Genomic DNA, 12,754 nt, shown 5'->3' on the forward strand with positions numbered 1-12,754 from the left:
GTGTGGTGGCTCGTGCCTGTAGTCCCAGCTACTCAGGAGGCTGAGGCAGGAGAATCACCTGAACTGGGGAGGTGGAGGTTGCAGTGAGCCAAGATCGCACCACTGCACTCCAGCCTGGGGACAGAGTAAGAAAGACTCAGTCTCAAAAAACAAAACAAAAGAAGTGAGTAGCTGAGATTGGGGGATGTGTCAGTTCATTCTCACACTGTTGCTATGACATACCTGAGATCAGGTATTTATAAAGATAAGAGGTTTAATTGGCTCATAGTTCTGCAGACTGTACAGGCTTCTGTGGAAGCCTAAGGAAACTTAACAATCATGGTGGAAGGTGAAGGGGAAGCAGGCGCAGTCTTCACGTGGCCAGCAGGAGAGAGAGAGAGAGAGAGAGAAGGGGGATGTGCTACATACTTTCTTTGTTTTGTTTTACTTTCAAACAACCAGGTCTTGTGAGAATGCCTATCAGGAGACAGCACTAGGGGGATGGTGTTAAGTCATTAGAAATCACCCTCAGGATCCAGTCACCTCCTACCAGGCCCACCTCCAGCCCTGAGGATCACAATTCAGCATGAGATTTGGATGGGAACACAGAGTCAGACCATATCAGGGGATGTACAAGATTGTTTTGGAGAGGAGTCTAGAGACCTGCAAATATAGGGTAGTTAAAGGGATCGTCTACATGGGTATTTAAGTCACCAAAAATTATGACAGGCATAGTGTTGGAGAGAGAACTGCAATGTAAATGTTAAGGCAGGTGTCCCCAAACTACGGCCCGCAGGCCACATGCGGCCCCCTGAGGCCATTTATCTGCAGCACTTCAGGAAGGGGCACCTCTTTCATTGGTGGTCAGTGAGAGGAGCGCAGTATGTCGTGGCCCTCCAACGGTCTGAGGGACAGTCAACTGGCCCCCTGTGTAAAAAGTTTGGGGACGCCTGTGTTAAGGAATGAGAAAGAGTGACTCAGGAGGCTGTAGATTACTTCAATAGGAAGCAACAATAGACTGTGAGTCTGGTGACAAGATTTTCCCTTTTTTTTTTTTTTTTTTTTGAGACAGGGTCCCTTTCTGTTGCCCAGGTGGGAGTGCAGTGGTGTGATCACAGCTCACCACAACCTCTTCCCAGGTCCAAATGATTCTCCCACTTCCGCCTCCCAAGTAGCTGGAACTACAGGTGCTGACCACCATGCCTGGCTAATTTTTGTCAGGATTTTGAAAGCTGGGAATTTTTAGGGAAGAATGGTCATAATCTGGAAGTGCAAATAGGAGCAGGGAAGATTTCTTCCCCTCACCTCTGGTAGGGACAGTGATAAGAAGAGTGTGGAGGAGAGAAGAGAAACACCTGTCATTTGAGATGGCTTCAAAGGAAAAGACATCCTCAGGGAGAGTTAGATTTTACTTAGAGCAAGAAACGAAGGGATGATTCAGAGGTTAAAGAGTGGGATTTTGTTGATTACTTAAGACAGCACAGTAGAATTTTCAGGAAGTGGTAGGAAAAGGTAGAAGATGGCAGGGTGTTGGGAATAATTTGAGAAATCTGAGCTACTGGAAGTGACTGAGAATCAGATATAAAGGTAGTTCTGATGGTCTGTTCTGCCTGCCGTTGCTATGTGATCAATCTGCCAAAACTTGGTGGCTTGAAACAATAAAGAACATTTTAGTATTTCTCATAGTTTCTGTGAGTCAGGAATTTGTGACGGGCTTGCTGGGCAGTTTTCATGCAGCTGTCTCGTGGTTGTGTCTGCATAGTTGCTAGAGCTATAGTAGTTGGGAACTGAGCAGCTAGAGATTTTGGCAGGCTATCTCTTTTCTTCATGTAGTCTCATGAAGATTTCTTTATGTGGTTTCAATGTGTGGGCTGGTTTGGATTTCCTTATAGCGTGGTGGCCTCAGTTGGATTGCTGTTTTGTGATCCTTCCCATCCCTCCTTGTCCCATCCCCAGACAATCACTGATCTACTTTCTGTCACCATAGATTAGTCTGTATATTTAAGAATTTTATAAACATGGAATGATGCAATACCTTTTTTTGGTCAGGTATCTTTTACTTAGCATAGCTATTTTGATTTTCATTCATTTTATTGCTGAGCAGTATCCCATTGCATGTATATATTATACTATATCCATTTGGGCATTTGGGGTAAAGCATTTGGGATTTTTCCAGCTTGGAACTGTTAACAAGAAGAGCCACTATGAATCTTAGTGTATAAGACTAGTAGTAGTGTATCACTAAGGCTGGCAGATTACTTGAGCCCAGAAGTTTGAGACCAGCCTGGGAAACATGATGAAACCCCTGTCTACTTTTATTTTAAAATCAAAAATTAAAATTTTTCTATAGAAATTTTTTTAGGGCCGGGCGCGGTGGCTCAAGCCTGTAATCCCAGCACTTTGGGAGGCCGAGGCGGGCGGATCACGAGGTCAAGAGATCGAGACCATCCTGGTCAACATGGTGAAACCCCGTCTCGACTAAAAATACAAAAAATTAGCTGGGCATGGTGGCGCGTGCCTGTAATCCCAGCTACTCAGGAGGCTGAGGCAGGAGAATTGCCTGAACCCAGGAGGCGGAGGTTGCGGTGAGCCGAGATCGCGCCATTGCACTCCAGCCTGGGTAACAAGAGCGAAACTCCGACTCAAAAAAAAAAAAATTTTTTTTAAATTTGTATAGACATGGTCCACAGGGTAGATGTATTTTAAGTCTTTTTTTTTTTCCTCGTTTCAAGTTTTAATCAAAGCTTGTATACAAGATCACTTTATTCCTTCATCTTCTCAATCGTTTCTTCCTTGTATTTGCCCTTTTCCTTTCCTACTTGGCGAGATTTGGCTTTCCGTACAAGGATCTTTTTGCGGTCTTTGTCCAGTTTTAGCCTAGTGATAACCACCTTGCTGGGGTGAATGCCTACATGGACAGTTGTGCCATTAGCCTTTTCCCGCTGCACCCGTTCAATGTAGATTACGTATTTCTTCCTGTAAACCTGGACTACTTTGCCAATCTGCTGACCTTTATAGTGTCCTCATACAACCTGAACTTCATCATCTTTTCGGATGGGCATGGATCGCACGTTGTACTTCTGTCTCAGCTCTTTGGAAAGAGGGGAGGACATAATCTTCCTGCGAATGTGGGAAGGTGCATTGAAATGCCTTTTGCGATTCTTGCTTCGGTCGGAAGTCACAAAGGGATTGAACTTCATTTTGGCAGCTGCCGCTTAGTTGATGGCCGCAAAAGGCGTATTTTAAGTCTTTAAGGAGCTGTCAAACTCTTCCTCAAAGTGATAGTTGTAGCATTTTACTTTTTAAAAAATATATATGTATTTTATTGCATTTTAGGTTTTGGGGTACATGTGAAGAACATGCAAGATTGTTGCACAGGTACATATATGGCAATGTGGTTTGCTGCCTTCCTCCCTGTCACCTATATCTGGCATTTCTCCCCATGTTATCCCTCCCCAACTCCCCACCACCTGCTGTCCCTCCCCTAGTTCCCCCCGACGGACCTCAGTTTGTGATGCTCTCCTCCCTTTGTCCATGTGTTCTCATTGTTCAACACCCTCCTGTGAGTAAGAACATGCGGTGTTTGATTTTCTGTTCTTGTGTCAGTTTGCTGAGAATGGTGGTTTCCAGGTTCATCCATATCCCTACAAAGGACGCAAACTCCTCATTTTTTTTTTTTTTTGTTTTTTTGTTTTTTTGTTTTTTTGAGACGGAGTTTCACTCTTGTTACCCAGGCTGGAGTGCAATGGCGCGATCTCGGCTCACCGCAACCTCCGCCTCCTGGGTTCAAGCAATTCTCCTGCCTCAGCCTCCTGAGTAGCTGGGATTACAGGCACGTGCCACCATGCCCAGCTAATTTTTTGTATTTTTAGTAGAGACGGGGTTTCACCATGTTGACCAGGATGGTCTCGATCTCTCGACCTCGTGATCCACCCGCCTCGGCCTCCCAAAGTGCTGGGATTACAGGCTTGAGCCACCGCACCCGGCCTAAACTCCTCATTTTTTATGGCTGCATAGTATTCCATGGTGTATGTGTGCCACATTTTCCCTGTCCAGTCTATCATCAGTGGGCATTTGGGTTGGTTCCAAGTCTTTGCTATTGTAAACAGTGCTGCAATGAACATTCATGTGCATGTGTCCTTATAGTATTTTTTCCCTTTCTGTTGGTTGCTGATTCACTTTAATGATTGTTTCTTTTGCTGTGCAGAAGCTCTGGAGTTAGATTAGGTCCCATTTGTCTATTTATAATCCTTTGGATATATACCCTGTATTGGATTGCTGGATCAAAGGGAATTTCTGTTTCTAGGTCCTTGAGGAATCGCCATACTGTCTTCCACAATGGTTGAACTAATTTACACTCCCACCAACAGTGAAAAAGTGTTCTATTTCTCCACATCCTCTCCAGCATCTGTTGTCTCCAGATTTTTTTAATAATCGCCATTCTAACTGGCGTGAGATGGTATCTCAATGTCGTTTTGATTTGCATTTCTCTAATGACCAGTGATGATGAGCATTTTTTCATGTTTGTTGGCCTCATATATATCTTCTTTTGTAAAGTGTCTGTTCATATCCTTCACCCACTTTTGAGTGGGCTTGTTTGTTTTTTTCTTATAAATCTGTTTTAGTTCTTTGTAGATTCTGGATATTAGCCCTTTGTCAGATGGGTAGATTGCAAAAATTTTTTCCCATTCTGTTGGTTGCCGATTCACTTTAATGATTGTTTCTTTCTTTCTTTTTTTTTTTTGAGACAGTTTTTGCTCTTGTTTCCCAGGCTGGAGTGCAATGGTGCAATCTTGGCTCACTGCAACCTCCGCCTCCTGGGTTCAGGCAATTCTCCTGCCTCAGCCTCCTGAGTAGCTGGGATTACAGGCATGCGCCGCCACACCCAGCTAATTTTTTGTATTTTTAGTAGAGACGGGGTTTCTCCATGTTGACCAGGATGGTCTCGATTTCTTGACCTTCAGATCCACCCGCCTCTGCCTCCCAAAGTGCTGGGACTACAGGCGTGAGCCACTGCGCCCGGCCAATGATTGTTTCTTTTGCTGTGCAGAAGCTCTGGAGTTAGATTAGGTCCCATTTGTCTATTTTGGCTTTTGTTGCCAATGCTTTTGGTGTTTTAGTCATGAAGTCCTTGCCTATGCCTGTGTCTTGAGTGGATTTTGCCTAGGTTTTCTTCTAGGGTTTTTATGGTGTTAGGTCTTATGTTTAAGTCTTTAATCCATCTGGAGTTAATTTTAGTGTAAGGTGTCAGGAAGGGGTCCAGTTTCTGCTTTCTGCACATGGCTAGCCAGTTTTCCCAACACCATTTATTAAACAGGGAATCCTTTCCCCATTGCTTGTTTTTGTCAGGTTTGTCAAAGATCAGATGATTGTAGATGTGTGGCATTGCCTCCGAGGCCTCTGTTCTGTTCCACTGGTCTATATCTCTGTTTTTGGTACCAGTACCAAGCTGTTTTGATTACTGTAGCCTTGTAGTATAGTTTGAAGTCAGGTAGTGTGATGCCTCCAGCTTTGTTCTTTTTGCTTAGAATTGACTTGGCTATGCGGGCTCTCTTTTCATTCCATATGAAGTTTAAGGTGGTTTTTTTCCAGTTCTGTGAAGAAGGTCATTGGTAGCTTGATAGGAATAGCGTTGAATCTATAAATTACTTTGGGCAGTATGGCCATTTTCACGATATTGATTCTTCCTAACCATGAACATGGAATGTTTCTCCATCTGTGTCCTCTCTTATTTCGCTGAGCAGTGGTTTGTAGTTCTCCTTGAAGAGGTCCTTTACATTCTTTGTTAGTTGTATTCCTAGGTATTTTATTCTCTTTGTAGCAATTGCGAATGGCTGTTCATTCTTGATTTGGCTCTCTTTAAGTCTGTTATTGGTGTATAGGAATGCTTGTGATTTTTGCACATTGATTTTGTATCCTGAGACTTTGCTGAAGTTGCTTATCAGTTTCAGGAGATTTGGGGCTGAGACAATGGGGTCTTCTAAATATACAATCATGTTATCTGCAAATAGAGACAACATTTGACTTCCTCCTTTCCTAATTGAATACCCTTTATTTCTTTTTCTTGCTTGATTGCTCTGGCCAGAACTTCCAATACTATATTAAATAGGAGTGGTGAGAGAGGGCTTCCTTGTCTAGTGCCAGATTTCAAAGGGAATGCTTCCAGTTTTTGCCCATTCAGTATGATATTAGCTGTGGGTTTGTCGTAAATAGTTTTTATTATTTTGAGATATGTTCTGTCAATACCTAGTTTATTGAGAGTTTTTAGCCTAAAGAGCTGTTGAATTTTGTCGAAGGCCTTCTCTGCATCAATTGAGATAATCATGTGGTTTTTGTCTTTGGTTCTGTTTATGTGGTGAATTACATTTATAGACTTGTGTATGTTGAACCAGCCTTGCATTGCCAGGATGAAGCCTACTTGATTGTGATGGATAAGCTTTTTTGATGTGCTGTTGCAATCAGTTTGCCAGTATTTTATTGAAGATTTTTGCATCTATGTTCATCATGGATATTAGCCTGAAGTTTTTTTCTTGTTGAGTCTCTGCCGGGTTTTGGTATCAGGATGATGTTGGTCTCATAAAATAATTTGGGAAGGATTCCCTCTTTTTGGATTGTTTGGAATAGTTTCAGAAGGAATGGTACCAGCTCCCCTTTGTACGTCCGGTAGAATTTGGCTGTGAACCCATCTGCACCTGGGCTTTTTTTGATTGGTAGGCTATTAATTGCTGCCTCAACTTCAGCCCTTGTTATTGGTCTATTCAGGGTTTTGACTTCTTCCTGGTTTAGGCTTGGGAGGGTGCAAGTGTCCAGGAATTTATCCATTTCTTCCAGGTTTACTGTTTTTTTTTTTTTTTTTTTTTTTTTTTTTTTGAGACGGAGTTTCACTCTTGTTACCCAGGCTGGAGTGCAATGGCGCGATCTCGGCTCACCGCAACCTCCGCCTCCTGGGTTCAGGCAATTCTCCTGCCTCAGCCTCCTGAGTAGCTGGGATTACAGGCACGCGCCACCACACCCAGCTAATTTTTTGTATTTTTAGTCGAGACGGGGTTTCACCATGTTGACCAGGATGGTCTCGATCTCTTGACCTCGTGATCCACCCGCCTCGGCCTCCCAAAGTGCTGGGATTACAGGCTTGAGCCACCGCGCCCGGCCCCAGGTTTACTGTTTTATGTGCATAGAGTTGCTTGTAGTAATCTCTGATGGTAGCTTGTATTTCTGTGGAATCTGTGGTGATATCTCCTTTATTGTTTTTTATTGCATCTATATGATTATTTTTTCTTTTTTATTAATCTGGCTAGTGGTCTATTTCATTGATCTTTTCAAAAGACCAGCTCCTGGATTTGTTGATTATTTTGAAGAGTTTTTTTGTGTCTCTGTCTCCTTCAGTTCTTCTCTGATCTTAGTTATTTCTTGTCTTCTGCTAAGTTTTGAGTTTTTACCATTTTACTTTTTAATATAGCAGAGTTTAATTGAGCAAAGATTAGTTCAAAAGTTGGACAGCCCCCAAAACTAGAATAGGTTCAGAACAGCTCCCCCATTTTCCATTTTGACCAGCAATGTATGAAGTTCCATTTGCTCAGTGTCCCTGCAAACACTTGGTATGGTCATTTGTTTTAAGCATTCTAATAGATGTGTAGTGGCTTCTCGTGATTTTAATTAGCATCTCCTAGTGACCAGTGTTGTTGTTGATTATTTTATGAGCTTATTTACCATCTATATATCTTCTTTGGTGAAGTGTCTGTTAAAATCATCTGGATTTTTTTTTTTTTTTTTTTGGTGGAGGGAGACTGTTTCACTTTGTTGCCCTGGCTATAGTGCAGTGGTGCAGTCACACAGCCTACTGCAGCCTCTACATTCTGCACTCAATCTTCATGCCTCAGCCTTCTGAATAGCTGAGATTACAAGCACGCACCACTATGCCTGGCTATTTTTTAAAATCTTTAGAAATGAGGTCTTGCTATGTTGCCTGGGTTGTTCAAGCAGTCTTCCTGCCTGCCTTGCTATGTTGCCTGAAGCGATCTTCCTGCCTCAACCTCCCAAAGTACTGGGATTGCAAGCATGAGCCCCTGCACTTGGCAATTTACCCATCTTTTTTTTTTTTTTTTGAGATGGGGTCTTGCCCTGTCAGCAGGCTGGAGTGCAGTGGTGCCATCTCGGCTCACTGCAACCTCCACCTCCCTAGTTCAAGTGATTTTCCTGCCTCAGCCTCCCGAGTAGCTGGGATTATAGGTACCCGCCAACGCACCTATTTTTAGTAGAGACAGGTTTTCACCATGTTGACCAGGATGGTCTTGATCTCCTGACCTCGTGATCTACCTGCCTTGGCCTCCCGGAGTGCTCGGATTACAGACGTGAGCCACCGCACCCAGCCTACCCATCTTTTAATTGGATTTTTTTGTTGTTGCGGTTTGAGAGTTCTTCATATTTGATGGGTACAATAGCTTTATCAGACGGGTAACTTGGATGTATTTTCTCCCAGTTTACAGCTTAGTTTTTCATTTTGTTAACAATGTCTTTTTAAGAACAGAAAATGTTAATTTTGCTGCTATCTAATCTTTCCGTTTTTTCTTTGATGGTTTTGAGAGAGGAGGTAAAAAGAGACTAGCTAGGCCGATAGTTACGCAAAGAGTCCTTGGTGGAACTTCCTTTCTAATAAAAAGCAGTCCAAGAAATCATTTCTCTTCTAATAAAGAGCAGCCTGAAAGATCAGGCTGCAAACATGGATAAGGCACAGAGTGGGAGCTTCCTGGGTAATCAGCAAGCTTCACATACGTATGATGGATCCCAGTAACACAGTGGACCTAGTGAGCACATTCCTTTTTTTTCTTTTTTCTTTCTTTTTTTTTAATGTACTCAGATAAGGAGGCTGGAAGCTTGCACATTGTGGGTTGGCAGGGATGCGTACAGCTGCATGGAGAGAAATGGTGGGGGACATACCTGGGGCCAGGCATGCCCACCATGGAGGCTCCACCTCCCCCTTTTTTAGCTCACGCCGAGGACTTGCTTGCATAATAATAGTTTGGGGTGGGGGCTGCCAGAGATTCACACTCTCTGCAGTTGGAACACTTGATCCTAATTGGTTTTTTGCTCCCTATGTAGATAAGATATCCCTTCCCCATTAGCTCATTTATAAAAACTCTTGCATTTCACTGTGGAATGGCAGCCGTTTTGGAAACCCCTCTCCGCAGCAGAGAGCTGTTCTCTTTTGCCTATTAAACTTCTGCTCTAACCTCACCCTTGGTGTGTCAGCATCCTTGATTTCCTTGGCTGTGAGACAAAGACCTTCAGGTGCCACCCCAGGCAAAAAGGCCATTTCAGTTTGTTCTTTTGTTATGGGCAATCCATGATCATAGATTTTTTTTTCTCTCTCTTTTTTTAAACATTTTGGAGTTTTAGTTTTACACATAGGTCTGAAATCCATTTTGAGTTAATTCTTGTATATGGCTCTATGTAGGCGGAAATTTCATTTGTTTTTGCATCAGGATTTCTAATAGTCTTACCATCATTTGTTGAAACTACTATGCTTTCTCTATTAAACCACCTTTGTAACTTCAGTTAAAATCAGTCATGTATATCACAGGGCTATTTCTGACTCTCAGTTCTACATTGTCTATTAGTCTATATTGATGCCAGTTCTACACTTTTAATTACTATAGCTTCAAGAATATGTCTTGTAAACCAAAAATAAAATTATAGCCTCCCACCCCCAACCATCTGAATGGACCCATCCTCTCAGCCAAGGGCATTCCAAAATTATCCTGAAAAACTAGTTCAGGCCATGATGGAAAGCAGGAGCTGGACATGTCTCATCATACCCTCCTCCCTTTTGGAATTACTGATAAAATAGACTCTTAGAGTCTGGTAAGAAACATTTGCAATCTACCCTCTCTGAAGCCTGCTACCTGATGGCTTCATCTGCATGATAAAACCTTGGTCTCCACAACCCATTATGGTAACCCAAACATTCCTTTCTGTTGATGATAATTGTTTCAACTAGCTGCCAATTAGAAAATCTTTAAATCTTCCTATGACCTAGAAACCCTCCCACCCCACTCTGAGTTGTCCTCCCGTTCCTGACGGAACCCATGTGCATCTTACATATATTGATTGATGTCTCATGTCTTCCTAAAATGTGTAAAACCAAGCTGTACCCCATCACCTTGGGTACTTGTCATCAGCACCTCCTGAGGCCATGTGCTAGGTGCATCCTTAACCTTGGTAAAATAAATTCTAAATTGATGAGACCTGTCTCAGATACTTTTAGTTTACAATCTTAAAGTTAAGTAATGAAAATTATCCAGCTTTGCTCTCTTGTTGTCCTTAGTATTTCCATATAAATTTTAGAATCAACTTTTCAATTTAATACACTACTTTTCTCTTAGATCGACAATTAAATATATTTGATGCTAACGGTTCTGTTATTTTTAAAACCCAAGTTTCTCTGGTTATATCTTTGCTGGATGAAGCTTATCTTCAGTAGATTCCCCTGGAAAGACTAGTGAGTACAGTATTCTTCCACATTTTAAACTTTTCCTAATCTTGCTACTTCAAGGACTGCTAGGCTGCATATAAAATTATTGGCTCATACTTTTTCCTCATAAATTTCTGTGAGAAAGTCTAATGATAAGTGATTTTCTTTATTTTGTAAATGACTTGGTCTTTTTGTGTAGAGGTTCCCAGGATAGGAGGGGGTTGTTCCTCCCATCCTTAAGAATTTTTTTTTTTTTTTAATTCCTAGCCCCTAGACCACTAGGGAGACTGTTTGTTTTTGTTTTTATTCTTCAGGGACCCCATTTATACATAGGTTAAATACTGTTTGCCAACTTAACCATTTTGCTTTTTATTTATTTTTGTTCTTTTGGTTCTTTTTTTTTTTTTTTTTTTTTTGAGACGGAGTTTCGCTCTTGTTACCCAGGCTGGAGTGCAATGGCGTGATCTCGGCTCACCGCAACCTCCGCCTCCTGGGGTCAGGCAATTCTCCTGCCTCAGCCCCCTGAGTAGCTGGGATTACAGGCACGTGCTACCATGCCCAGCTAATTTTTTGCACTTTTAGTAGAGACGGGGTTTCACCATGTTGACCAGGATGGTCTCGATCTCTCGACCTTGTGATCCACCCGCCTCGGCCTCCCAAAGTGCTGGGATTACAGGCTTGAGCCACCGCGCCCGGCTTCTTTTGGTTCTTTTTCATGCCTTTGCTTCGGTGCTCCTTAGGTTTTCAGTCAGATATATTTGTCCTTGGGTACCTTGTAATCATTATCACTGATTTTTTTTCTTCCATCTCTTCTTCATCTCTTCTTCGTTTCGATATTTTCGTTTTCTTTTCATTTCAAAATTACTTGTTTCCTGGTCTGGCAATGACAGTTGAGATATGAGGAGTTTGAGTTGCCTTACGTCTATGTATCTTGTTTTAAGACTGCACTCTTGGCCGGGCGCGGTGGCTCAAGCCTGTAATCCCAGCACTTTGGGAGGCCGAGACGGGTGGATCATGAGGTCAATAGATCAAGACCATCCTGGTCAACATGGTGAAACCCCGTCTCTACTAAAAATACAAAACATTAAAAAAAAAAAAAAAATACAAAACATTAGCTGGGCATGGTGGCGTGTGCCTGTAATTCCAGCTACTCAGGAGGCTGAGGCAGAATTGCCTGAACCCAGGAGGCGAAGGTTGCGGTGAGCCAAGATCGCGCCATTGCACTCCGGCCTGGGTAACAAGAGCAAAACTCCGTCTAAAAAAAAAAAAAAAGACTGCACTGTTGGCCAGGTGTGACTCACGCCTTAATCTCAGTACTTTGGGAGGCCAAGGCAGGCAGATCATGAGGTCAAGCGATCGAGACCATCTTGGCCAACGTCGTGAAACCTTGTTGCGACTAAAAATACAAAAAATTAGCCGGGCGTGGTGGCACGTGCCTATGGTCCCAACTACCCAATTGCTTGAACCTAGGAGGCAGAGGTTGCAGTGAGCCTAGATTGCGCCACTGCACTCCAGCCTGGTGACAGAGCAAGACTCCATCTTAAAAAAAAAAGAAAGAAAGAAATCTGTTTTTGCAACAGCTGGGGCTGCAAGAAAAAAAAAGAAAAGACTCTTCTACTGATATAATGGACTTTGGTTTCCCTTAACATTAGTGCCTTTTGCAGTTACAGGAGGATCAATGTTAAAATGCACACTCTGAGTGAATCCCCAAACAGACTTTGCGTGAGCAACATGGCTGTTTATTCATCCAGGTGCAGGCGGGCTGAGTTCAAAAAGAGAGTCAGCAGGGTTTTATAGGTTTGTGGTAGACAGTGGAAAGTTACAAAAGTTACATTTTAAGGTGGTGGGTTGCAAGCTGGCAGGGGTTCGTAGAGTCTGGAGTCACAAACGTTGACCAAGGTTGATTAAAAAGTCCAATGGCCTTATCAGTTGAGGCCAGAATAGGAAATAGAAGAATGTCTCTAGTTAGGCGCCACAGGGATTGATTGTTCTTCTGCTTTTCACGGTCTTCCAGTTACTTCAGGTTTCCTAATTCAGGAAGGCCATCCAGAGGTGTACGTGCCAGTCACGGGAGTCACCATGGCATCCATGGCACTGTCAGTCAGCCTAAAAGACCTTACATTCCTGTCTTTTTACATTAGTAATATAAAGGGCAAAAAAATGAAGAGTGGAGGGCAGTGGAATATTAGGAAGGCCAACACAGAGGGATGGTGGGGCGATGTTTCTCAGGGCTTCTTTAAGTAGGATTGGGGTGGTATGGAAAGCTAAAAATGGGAAAGAATTTAGACTGCTGGGAGATCTCAG

The 12,754-nt window shown here is 42.7% G+C and overlaps 1 protein-coding gene and 1 pseudogene across 4 annotated transcripts in view; one reads left to right on the forward strand and one right to left on the reverse strand.

Moving 5' to 3' along the window:
• The window catches only part of LOC101028267 (survival motor neuron protein), a 45,270-nt gene that overhangs the window by 2,780 nt on the left and 29,736 nt on the right, over positions 1-12,754 (forward strand). The gene's annotated exons all lie outside the window — the stretch shown is intronic.
• LOC120364298 (large ribosomal subunit protein uL24-like) lies at positions 2,705-3,204 on the reverse strand (annotated as a pseudogene).

The sequence above is a fragment of the Saimiri boliviensis genome, chromosome 1 (assembly GCF_048565385.1).
Source record: "Saimiri boliviensis isolate mSaiBol1 chromosome 1, mSaiBol1.pri, whole genome shotgun sequence".
NCBI lineage: Eukaryota > Metazoa > Chordata > Mammalia > Primates > Cebidae > Saimiri > Saimiri boliviensis.